Source organism: Gymnogyps californianus, chromosome 19, assembly GCF_018139145.2.
Source record: "Gymnogyps californianus isolate 813 chromosome 19, ASM1813914v2, whole genome shotgun sequence".
Taxonomy (NCBI): Eukaryota; Metazoa; Chordata; class Aves; order Accipitriformes; family Cathartidae; genus Gymnogyps; species Gymnogyps californianus.
Genome location: NC_059489.1, coordinates 11,254,514 through 11,264,374, shown reverse-complemented (window position 1 = coordinate 11,264,374; position 9,861 = coordinate 11,254,514). Strand labels below are relative to the sequence as shown.

At 46.9% G+C, this 9,861-nt stretch overlaps 1 long non-coding RNA gene across 1 annotated transcript; it reads left to right on the top strand.

The window, feature by feature from the left end:
- Positions 1-4,638: 4,638 nt before the first annotated feature.
- On the top strand, positions 4,639-8,851 carry LOC127023943 (uncharacterized). The gene is made up of 3 exons (XR_007767505.1): positions 4,639-4,705; positions 5,575-5,701; positions 7,069-8,851. It is a non-coding gene; the product is annotated as an uncharacterized LOC127023943 (long non-coding RNA).
- The last annotated feature ends 1,010 nt before the right edge of the window (positions 8,852-9,861 follow it).

The following is a 9,861-nucleotide window of genomic DNA, read 5'->3' as shown; positions in this document are numbered from 1 at the left end:
CAGTATTGCACCATGCATTGGGAAACGCCGGGGTGATCTGTGGGAGGAACAAGTTCAATTCTGATGGCAGGGTTACTGCAGCCTGCCCCACGCTGGGTAAGCTGCGGTGTTTTCTGCAGCCGGGATTGCAGCGTGGAAGGCACGTCCTGAGCTTGACTAACAAGGTGCTTGCTTATGGATGGGGTAATTGGGAGCAGCCTTTTTTTGTGGGTTTCCCTCCCCTCGCCTCTCTTGGACAGAGGCTTTAACTGCTCTGCCACCACGCTCTCCCCAGCACCCATTCAAATATGGAGCCACCTACAAATATACCTCTTCACGAGCACTCCTAATGAGCCTCTCGTTTCCAAAAATGTCCTTGCAAACAATGTTTCCTTCCTGTGAATGTTTGCGAAAATGAACTGAACGATTCCCAGTGCTGCTGGAATATGTTTGCATTTCTTTATGCAAATCGAGAACCGCAAATAATTTTTGGCAGTCTTGTCCTGGCTCACAGCAGTAAAGTAACAACAGAACGTAGGTGAAGTTGATGACAACTTTATAATAACAACCAAATCCAGGCAGATCAAGCATATGTATCACATGTTATGTCTTCACTACAAAAGGAGAGGTGGTTTTACTTGGAGATAATTAACTGGAGATATCTACCTTGGTGTACATTGCGAACAGCGATAAGATAGTGTTACCTAGATGTGACTGGCTGGCTTTATCTTGACTAGGTTTATCTAGGCAAAATCTATAATTCTTTGTCTAGACAATGATCTCACAACAAGAGAATGAACTTTAATTAGCTGTTTTGATGGAAAAAACCTTTTGTGTAATGGAGACAAAGCCGGAGCACTTATGAGCAACCCTACAATAACAAACCTGTATGTGCATAAGTATAGCAGATAGGGAAGCGGGTGGCAATAGCAAGAGGATTTCATTTCAAAGTGTCAAGCAGTTGTTTCAGATGCTGGCAAGCACCTGCCTTCATAACAGGGTCAAAGGCAAAATTTGCACCTCTCTACCCATCGCTTGTGTCGAGAGGAAGGAAGGATAGGGAATATTTCTCTGTGTGAGCCTTGCTCGTTGCACCTTTGGAAAGTGCTAAGCAGGGCAATGGGAAGAGGTGAATGAAAAAGCCATGTGGCTGTGTGCTTGAAGAGCTGTCAGGGGCTGCACTAGTAAAGTGCTGCTGGGGAAAGGAAAAGCTTTAGGTCATCCCTGGCATCCTTGCAAGACAACGAGGGGCCCAAACCTCTGCCCTTCCTGTGATCATGGGCCCTGAAATGCTACAGTCAGGTATGCTTTATCCTCTTTAAAAAAAAAAAAAAAAAGAAAAAAAAAATCTGGATCTTTAGGCTGTTTCTGTAAAGGGTGCAAACTCACTGACATAGCTGCCTTCCCCAGCTGCCTGCTACAGACCCTTTAGAGGTTATCCATGGACCCCCCTGGCACTGAAGCGCTGAGTATGTTATGCTCAATAACTGATGTCATACGAAGGCAGGCTACATAATCCAACAGGTTGGACTCTTCTGTTTTCACAGCCCAGCTGTGGTGGAAACATGACTTCTGTTGAGCGTGAATAGCACCTAGCAAAGAAAACCAATGCTCCAGAAACATCTTTGTTTTCCTTTTCCTTTGTGCAAGAAAGAGGAGGAAAATAGCACAAGGCATTGGCTGTTCAGTACAACTCCAGATCTTGACTTTGCACCATAATGAGCTCCAGGTTGATAAAAATCAGTCTTGTTTGGATAAGAAGTCCTGTGCTTGATAAGATCTTGGTGAGATGGATATTATTTGATGTTTATGTTCCAGTACTGACCAGAGCCCTCCCTGGATGCAGACTCTCAGCTTTATACAGAGATAGAGCAAGAAGCATCCTCTGGACTGAACGTCTCACAGCCCTGGTGCTGTAACTCTCTCTGCGGCATTGGTGTTTTCTCACAGCTGCTTCTCCCAGTGCTCTGCTGCTGCCTGTGAATGTCCAGGCGCAACGTGCCCATCATGCTGGGGAGGTCAGAGCAGCCGGAGAGCGTGCAGGAGGGGGCACAAGGGGGAGAGCACGGCAAGCAGCGTGTTCTCTGCTGACAACTGCCAAGAAAGTGCAAAAATAAGCAAATCTGAAAAGGAAGTGTCCCGTGTGATTTGCAGTGCTTTGCATATGGATGAAAAGCTGAGCTGAAGCAGTTCTGCTCTGGAAAAGGCTTCACGTGCTGCTGGTGCCAGCCCGAGGCACAGAAATTGCTCCGTTTCTTCCCAGCACCATCGCTGTAGTTCCCCTCCGAGCTAGCGAGCAGGGGCTCTGGCTGTAGCACGTTCCAGATGGCTCAGGCTCTGCCACCGCACACTGAGCTGAAAAGTGCTGGGAAAGAGTCTGAGCTGGGGCTGAGGTGGTGCCCATGGTTTTAGGAGGTTTAGGTGCCCAAGCAGGGCCCCTACTCGCTTTGGGCTCCTCTGTAGACCGACCCCTCCTATAGGCGATATAGACCCTAAATGGACTCTCTTGCCCTCTTAAGGCACCTGTTTCCCTCCATTGACCATGGTGGGAGCCAAGATCCTTACTATGGGTGTCTCACTCAAAAGCCTTGAAGTTAGATGGTTAGACAGGCGCAGGAGGTCTGTGGCACAGAGGAAAGCCAAGGAATTGCTGCAAAATGTAAAGGCAGCCAATCTGGAAAAGGGTAATTCAAGGAACATGTCCTGTCTGGCTGAGTGGCTTTTGTTTCTGAGGACTTCGGTCAGGATGAAAGGGGTTGGGGTTGGTGCTAGGGATGATCTGGAGGCCGTCAGCTGGCGAAAAGGCAGCAGTGGGTGCAGAAGGGAAGAGCAACGGGGAGGTCGACGTTTTTGCACGTGGCTATCACACTTGCAGCATCTCACTTAGATCTCATGTAGCTTTAGAAATGTGGAGTTGTCACAGGCTGCTACCCAGCCCATGTCCTGTGAAAGAGGACAAACAGGCCCTGCTGCCAGGCTACACCAGTGTCCGTCCATGGGTATCCACCTCACACCATGGAAAGCCTGAGCTTCTCTGGCCTGTGTCAGAGGTGTCACATTATCTCACTCAGGGCCGTTGAGTTTATTCTCTGTGCAGAAGGTTATTCTCATGAATAGTGGCAATAAGGCTGCTCTGCTCCATCCAGTCTGCTGGTGTTGTCCCTGCATCCCAGGATAGGTTTCTCTCCAGAGAGAAGACCCAGAGCCACCCTGACGCTGGCCATGCTCCCAAGGGATATCCCTGGGAAATGAATGGAAGGGCTCAAGGTTTTCCGTTTTCTTCTGAATCAGCTCTCACACCAACTGCAGCACATGGGATATCCGTTGGCGGGGACCTTCTGCTCCTCTTCAAAGGAGATCATTAAATACGTTTCAGCTTTCGTGTCGACTTTTGTGTGGACTCAGATCATTCATCAAAGATGACTTTTGATCAAACTCCCCTTGGGAGGGACCTCTCAGTAGCAGACTTGAACCAGGGACGGATGAAAGAAAGACAAGATTGAGGAAATAACAACACACTTTAAGCATTGCCCTTCATTAATATCTTCAATAAACAAACATGTACATCTGAATATTACTTTCTCTTACACACCTACTGTTATCACTTAACTATATTCCACATGAAAGCACACTTGTCATAAGCCATTTCAACTCCCATCCCAAGTTAATATATTAGCACTCATTTCATTTGCATTTTAATGGCGAGACTACACTTTTCAAATAAATGACTGCACTTTATCAAAGGATTACTTCATTTTGACTGTAATGCTGCTTCGCCATGCGGGAATCAGGGAGTGCGGAGGTTGAAAAAAAGCCCTGCAAAACAGACCCACTGGGTTCAAGAGCACCAGCCCTGCTCTTTACAACTCCGTCTTCGTAATGAGGGGGAAAATAGCAATGTCGAAATGTACTGGCCGCTTCTCTTTGTACTGAACTGATTATGTAATTTCACTCCTGCATTTTGTTACGTGCATGGACTCCTCTTCTCCAGGGAACATCATTAAGGGCTATAGATGGCCTGAAATGAACCTGTGGATAGAAATCCCTGGGGTTTCTCTCTATCCAGGCTTTGAATCTCCACCATGTAGCTGAAGCCTATTCTAGTGTTAGGCCTGTTTCCCCAGCAGATCAGAGCAGTCTATGGAGATGGGGTAGGAGCCAGCATCCCTGACTCAGAGGAGAGGGTAACATGGTGGCCACACTGTGGGCTCAGCTGCAAGGTTCTAGGGCTAAAAAGCCAGAATAGATAGATAAAAATAAAACTATCCTTTACTTCAAGAGGTGGAAAGACATGCAAAGCTGCACGTGGCATGCTAAATCTTTAGGTATCAACTAAAGCAAGAGAAAACAGGAATGCCAAATGCAGTCTGCATGGCGAGAAGCTCTGTAACACTGCCTGTCCTGCCTACAGCAGCACTGAATTCCCACCTTTCCAAGGGAAGCAAGCAGAATACGTTTGGATGCTTCTGGTATTGATACCTAGCTTGTCCTAGCATGAAACATTTCTTGGCCACACCAGGTCCCAGCAGAGGGGCTGCAGACCCTTTAAGGGACCCAGCTTGGGTGCTTGGCTCCACCTGGTGTGGGGGCTGGAGGGAGATAAAGGTGGAAGCAGCCCCAGCTGGGGGGTTTTTTGGGGGTGGAGGGAGGTGTGTTATGGCAGCCTTGCAAGAAAGCTGCTGAAAAGGTCTGTGGTGGGCTCATGCAGAAGGCTGAGCATCAGGAGGTGTGTATGTGGTGGGGGTTTGCCTGGGAAGGGGGTGGAAATCCATGAGCTTAGAGAGGCAGCCTGTTCTAAAGGGCTTTTCTGGCTGGTTATTTTATTCTGAAGTCTTCCCCTTGCATGAGTGCCGGGAGAGTTTGGAGACGGTGGTAGTGTCCCCAGGTACTACTTTCCCATTAAGTTGAACACCTGGCTGGTTAAGTGCTGCTCACAGGGAAATGTGGTATAAAGTTGCACAGATTTGGTGCTTGCTGTTTAATACTAGGCTGTGTAAGAGGGTTTCTCTAGCTGAAAGAAAAATCCTTACCACCAAATTTTAAATTCCCTCCTTTCCTGTGATTGTAATTCCATTTATTAGCTTCTGTTTGCTGAAGAAAGCTTTGGTTCATAATGCCCCAGTGACTGGGTAGGCAATCAAAATGTCCTTAAACATTAATAAGTTTTATTTTAAAACTTAAGTCAATCTTTAGCTTGAATTGGAATAAAAGTGAGGTGTCAGCTTCTATTTGTTGATGGGAATGCAGTTGTGGCAAGTACTGTAAAAAAACCCAAGAAAGTATGTGGATTAAACCCTGCATGAAATGGAGGCAGGGTAACGCAGTGATCTAGAGCCATTACTTGCAACCCAGGCTGTGATAATGAAGGCTGCTGGGGAGCTCTAATGTGTGAAATGTTAGTGGGGATAATAGAAATCTAGCAGCTTTTTTTTTTTTATATCCTCTGCTACAAATTAGCATGTTGCACTGACAAACTGAACCATGAGCTGCCAAGGAAAAGCACCCCCACTGCCTGTTTGCAGCAGGGCTTCATCCTGGGGAAAATCCAAGTGTGTCCCAAACTGGTTATTGATTAGAAACACTTTATTTCATCAGGAGTTCACATGCTGGCAAAGTTGATCCAGCCTTGGAAATGAAAGATTGTGGATGGCAGCAGCAGACTCTTCTGGAGAGACTCCAGGCTCAGGAGCTTGGTCCCAGGCTGGCGGATGCTCCTGCAGAGGTGAGCAGATTTCTCCTTCCTCGTGTCCTGTGGTTGCATCCCGCAAGTCAAAGGCTCTCTACGCTAGTGAGCAGTGTGGTGCAACAGGAGCGACCCGTGGGGATAAACTCCTGGTGCTGAGGAGCTGAATTTCATATTATGTACCTTTTAGGGCTTTTTATGCCGGGGTGTTTCTAGTCTGATCTTATGGACTGGTCTCCACTAGAAGTGGGGGGCATATTAGGTACATCTTCTGTTCGGGGTTTTGTCGCCATGGGGTGCCCCCACTTCTAGGATGTGTCTTCCCTTGTGGTCTAGATATCTGTCCCTCCAGCCCTCCTGTGCTGAGGAAGGAGGTACAGGACAGCCCTGTCCTTGTGCAGCAGGCTGGCTGTGTTATGGCTGGGAAGAGTTGTGATGAATTGGCTGATTAATTGCCCTGAGGGCTCTGCACACAGCAATAGGCATTGCTGGCAGATCTGCTGGATATTGGGCTCACTCAGGGATGGAGGGAGGTGAGATGGAGCCCACAGGATGATGGGGAGAGGGCAAAGGGATTCCAGCAGCGGGTTGCTCTCCTACTGCCAATTTGAAGTAGGTAGGGGAAGTCCTGATGGAAATTATTAGCTTCCTGCTAATTCTGCTGGTGAAGTGCCTCTGATTTAGCCCTGGGGCATGTGTGCACCTTGAAGGAGCCCAGTAACATCTGGGCTGTAGCTTTTCTAGAAGGGCACAGAAGAGAGGGTCTTGCTAGTAAACTCACCCAATGCTGGTGCAGGTGGCTGGAGAATAACTGCAGCGGTGAGGCTGAGCACAGGGAGGCATAAGGACCCATCACCAGGGCCTCGTGGCATCCGCTCCTTGCTCACAACTCTCCCTGCCGCAGGTTGCACCAAGGTGACCAATCTGCACCTTTACTGGCCTGGTGCTGGCAAGCCTCCAGCAAATATCATGGACCTAACCTGTTATTCATCAATATTTTAATCGTTACGCTTCTTACCACATGCCTCAACTATTTCATAAATGCTGGCTCTAAATCCCCTGAACAAGTTTAAAATAATTCCTTAGGCATGCATGGACAGAGCTGCCTGCATTCCTCCTTGGTTATATATAATGCTGCTGAAGCCTGGGATGACTATGGCTGTCTGTATTTATACCACAAAATCTCTTTTGCATTGCCCAGGATTTGAGTTGTGTAATTCATGTGGGCTGCCCAAAAAGCTGAAGCAGCCAGCAAGGCTTAGCGATCACTCCTATGAGCCTGTAACATAAGGCTCTTTGCAATAAACTGCACATACACATGCATCTCTAAGTAGCGGTAGGTAGTACACCTCCAAGAGCACAACTTGAGACAAATCCCTTTGCTGTGATGTTTTGCGCATGTTCAGGGACCTGCTACTCTTGCTGGAGACTGACAGATGCTGCCATGGCCCCTGCTCTGCGCTGTTTGATGGATGAAGGTTATAGCTCCACGGGGGTTTCCAGCGTGGTCCTGGTGTTCACTCCTTCTTTGTTCAACTGATGTCCTCAGATGGCAACAGATGGCCTTTGTGCTCTGACCCTCTTGCTTCTCTGACCAGTGACTTTTAAGTGCCATCCATCTTCCCCTGGGTTTGACAGAGTGAAGAGCAAGCAGGCTCATGCCAGAGGGGAGATTTTTACTCATCCTGTGCTGGGATTTTGTGGAAGAAGTGAGCGTACAGTGTTACCAATATCATTGAGTCTTGGCACTAACCCTCAATGAGCATCATGGTGGCAGTAGACATGTCTTTTGCTTTCCTCCACTTCCACTGCCCTTGGTATCTGTTGCTTTTGGTAGCTGGGGCAAGTGGGGTTGCACCTCTGAGATGGTTTGTCATTTCCCTTGAGAAAAGAAGTGTGAGGTCAGGGCATGTCCCATCGATATGGGAAAGCTCCAGCTGAGCCTGCCTGTGTGCATCGTGCTGAACCCCGCTGGTAAATGATGGCATTTGGGTCCTGAGATGAGCCTGTTGCTCTCTGTGGGTGCTTTTCATGCTGTGTGTAATCTAAGGGACAACTCCAGAGATCAGCGATGAGACAGCAGAGCATGCCGTGCACTGAAGTACAAAATAAGGTAAACTATAGCTCCCTGCTGTGCTGTAATGTGCCCATCAGCTGGTCTGAGGAGGATGGTGGTATCCCCTGTTTATAGATGTGGAGCTGTGTCGTAGGCAGAAAGCTGTTTAAGTTAATCCAGGGAACTTCTGACAGGTTAAGGAGTTAAATTGATGGTGCACTGAAGAAAGACCTGGGCAAGGTGACCTTAGCTAGGGCTCAAACTGTGGTGTCTTCTGTCAGCTGTAGATAAAGTCAGATGCAGATAAAGTCAGATGCCTGCATGTGTGGTAATGCTTAACATCTACCAGTCCCATTGCATCCCTAAGTGAGGACATTCAATGCCTGCAGAGTAGCATTTATATGAGTAACTCTTTGCACTTCTATTTGCTGTGCATGTGTAAAAATTAAGAGCTATTTTTAATGAAAACTGGACCTAAGAGTTGCATGTCAAAGGAACTGTAGAAAGTGGAGTTTAAAGGGCTTTCAAGAGGTTACCTGGTCCAGCCCCTAATCCATTTGGGATCAGCTCCACTTTTGTCATACTGAGAGATTTTTGTGTAACTTATTCTTACAGGGTTTCAGTGATGGGAGTTTCAAACCTCTATTGATAACCCGTTGAACTGAACACCCTGACTTACTCTACTGGGTAAATGGGATTGGGATCCCAGCTGGGTGGGAAATTATCTGCGCTGTGACTGGGGAGATCTATGTGGTGGAGGGCTGCCTTGTGTGTCTGTAGCCACGTGTGTGCGCCAATGCTGGGTGTTGCTTGGGAGATGCCCCTGCCCTCCTAGGAAAACTTGTGCCTGCAATGGAAAAAGAAGCTGTGACTAATAAGTGATGTGCTAATGAGGAAGAAGGGATTTCTGTTTGTCAATAACTCCTGCATGTCTGCATCTCCAAAAAGGGGGGATGACTTGGTCCTAAGAGCAGGTCCCCAGGGGAACTTGTTAGTTATAATGTCCCCTTGACCCCAAATATCTTCCTGTAACAGCTATGTTTAAAATGTGCCAGGCAGCTTGTAATGTAACGTGTGCTCTACTTACTGCCGATGATGCGTATTTTTAAATAAAGCCACCACATGACGCTAAACTGAATGCCTTTGAGAAATCCAAGCGCGCACTCTCAGCAGAGTTGGCTTATCCAGCGAGCCTATAATCTTGTCAGAAAAAGATAGCTTGATTTGACAACTCCACCAAAAGCAGGGTTTACAGTGACTTGCACTCTGTGTGTGCTAGCCTGTAATTCCCTGGTAGTCTTAAATGTACTATTCTTCTGCACTGGCATCAGGGCTAATTGTGCTATAGTTCTGCAGGTTGCTCGTTTTGCTCTTTTAAATGTTGGAATTATGTTACTGCAACCTAATCTCTTGGGACTTGTTGAAGTCTTGAAAAGCTAGAAATAAAAATCACAGATCCAGAGTTCCCCAGTCAGGTCTTTTGAGACTGTTGGGAGTAACTACGTAGTGCCAGTAGATTTGATGTGGCTTCATGGTGTTATTTCTCATTCTCCTCTGTTATACAGCAACTAAAACTAGATCATCCCAGCTGTACTCCTGTCTGGCCTTGAAGTGTACGACTCCATGAATAACTGCTGAGGGAAAGAAAATGCAAAAGAATGAGTGAATATGCCTGAATTGTCGATAAAATAAAACTATTACAGTACTTTTCCAGCCTCCAAAATTAAGGCTACAGATGATCAAACAGCTTTGGTGCCATGAACCTTTTTCAAGCAGGGTTTTATTCCTAACCCAGGCTGGATTTGAGCAATTGTACTGTACAATCCTTCCATTTCCATAGCAAGAGAGCTCACATTTAATGTGTTGCCTTATGGGGGTTTCTTTGCATCCTTAATGCCTTGCCATTCAATAGCTCTGTGCTTTGCAGGACCCTGGAGATAAAAGAACCAATATTGCTTCGAAGGTTATTCCTAACACAGGAGTAGTTAAGAAACTGTCTGCACACAAATGACAAATTATTGTAATCTGAACAAAGAATGGAGCAGTAAAGATCACACCAGCTGAAAACTTAAAAGAAGCCATAGACAGAGATGAAAAGATGGATTAAAAAAAGATCTCTAATGCTCCCAAATGCAGCAATGTG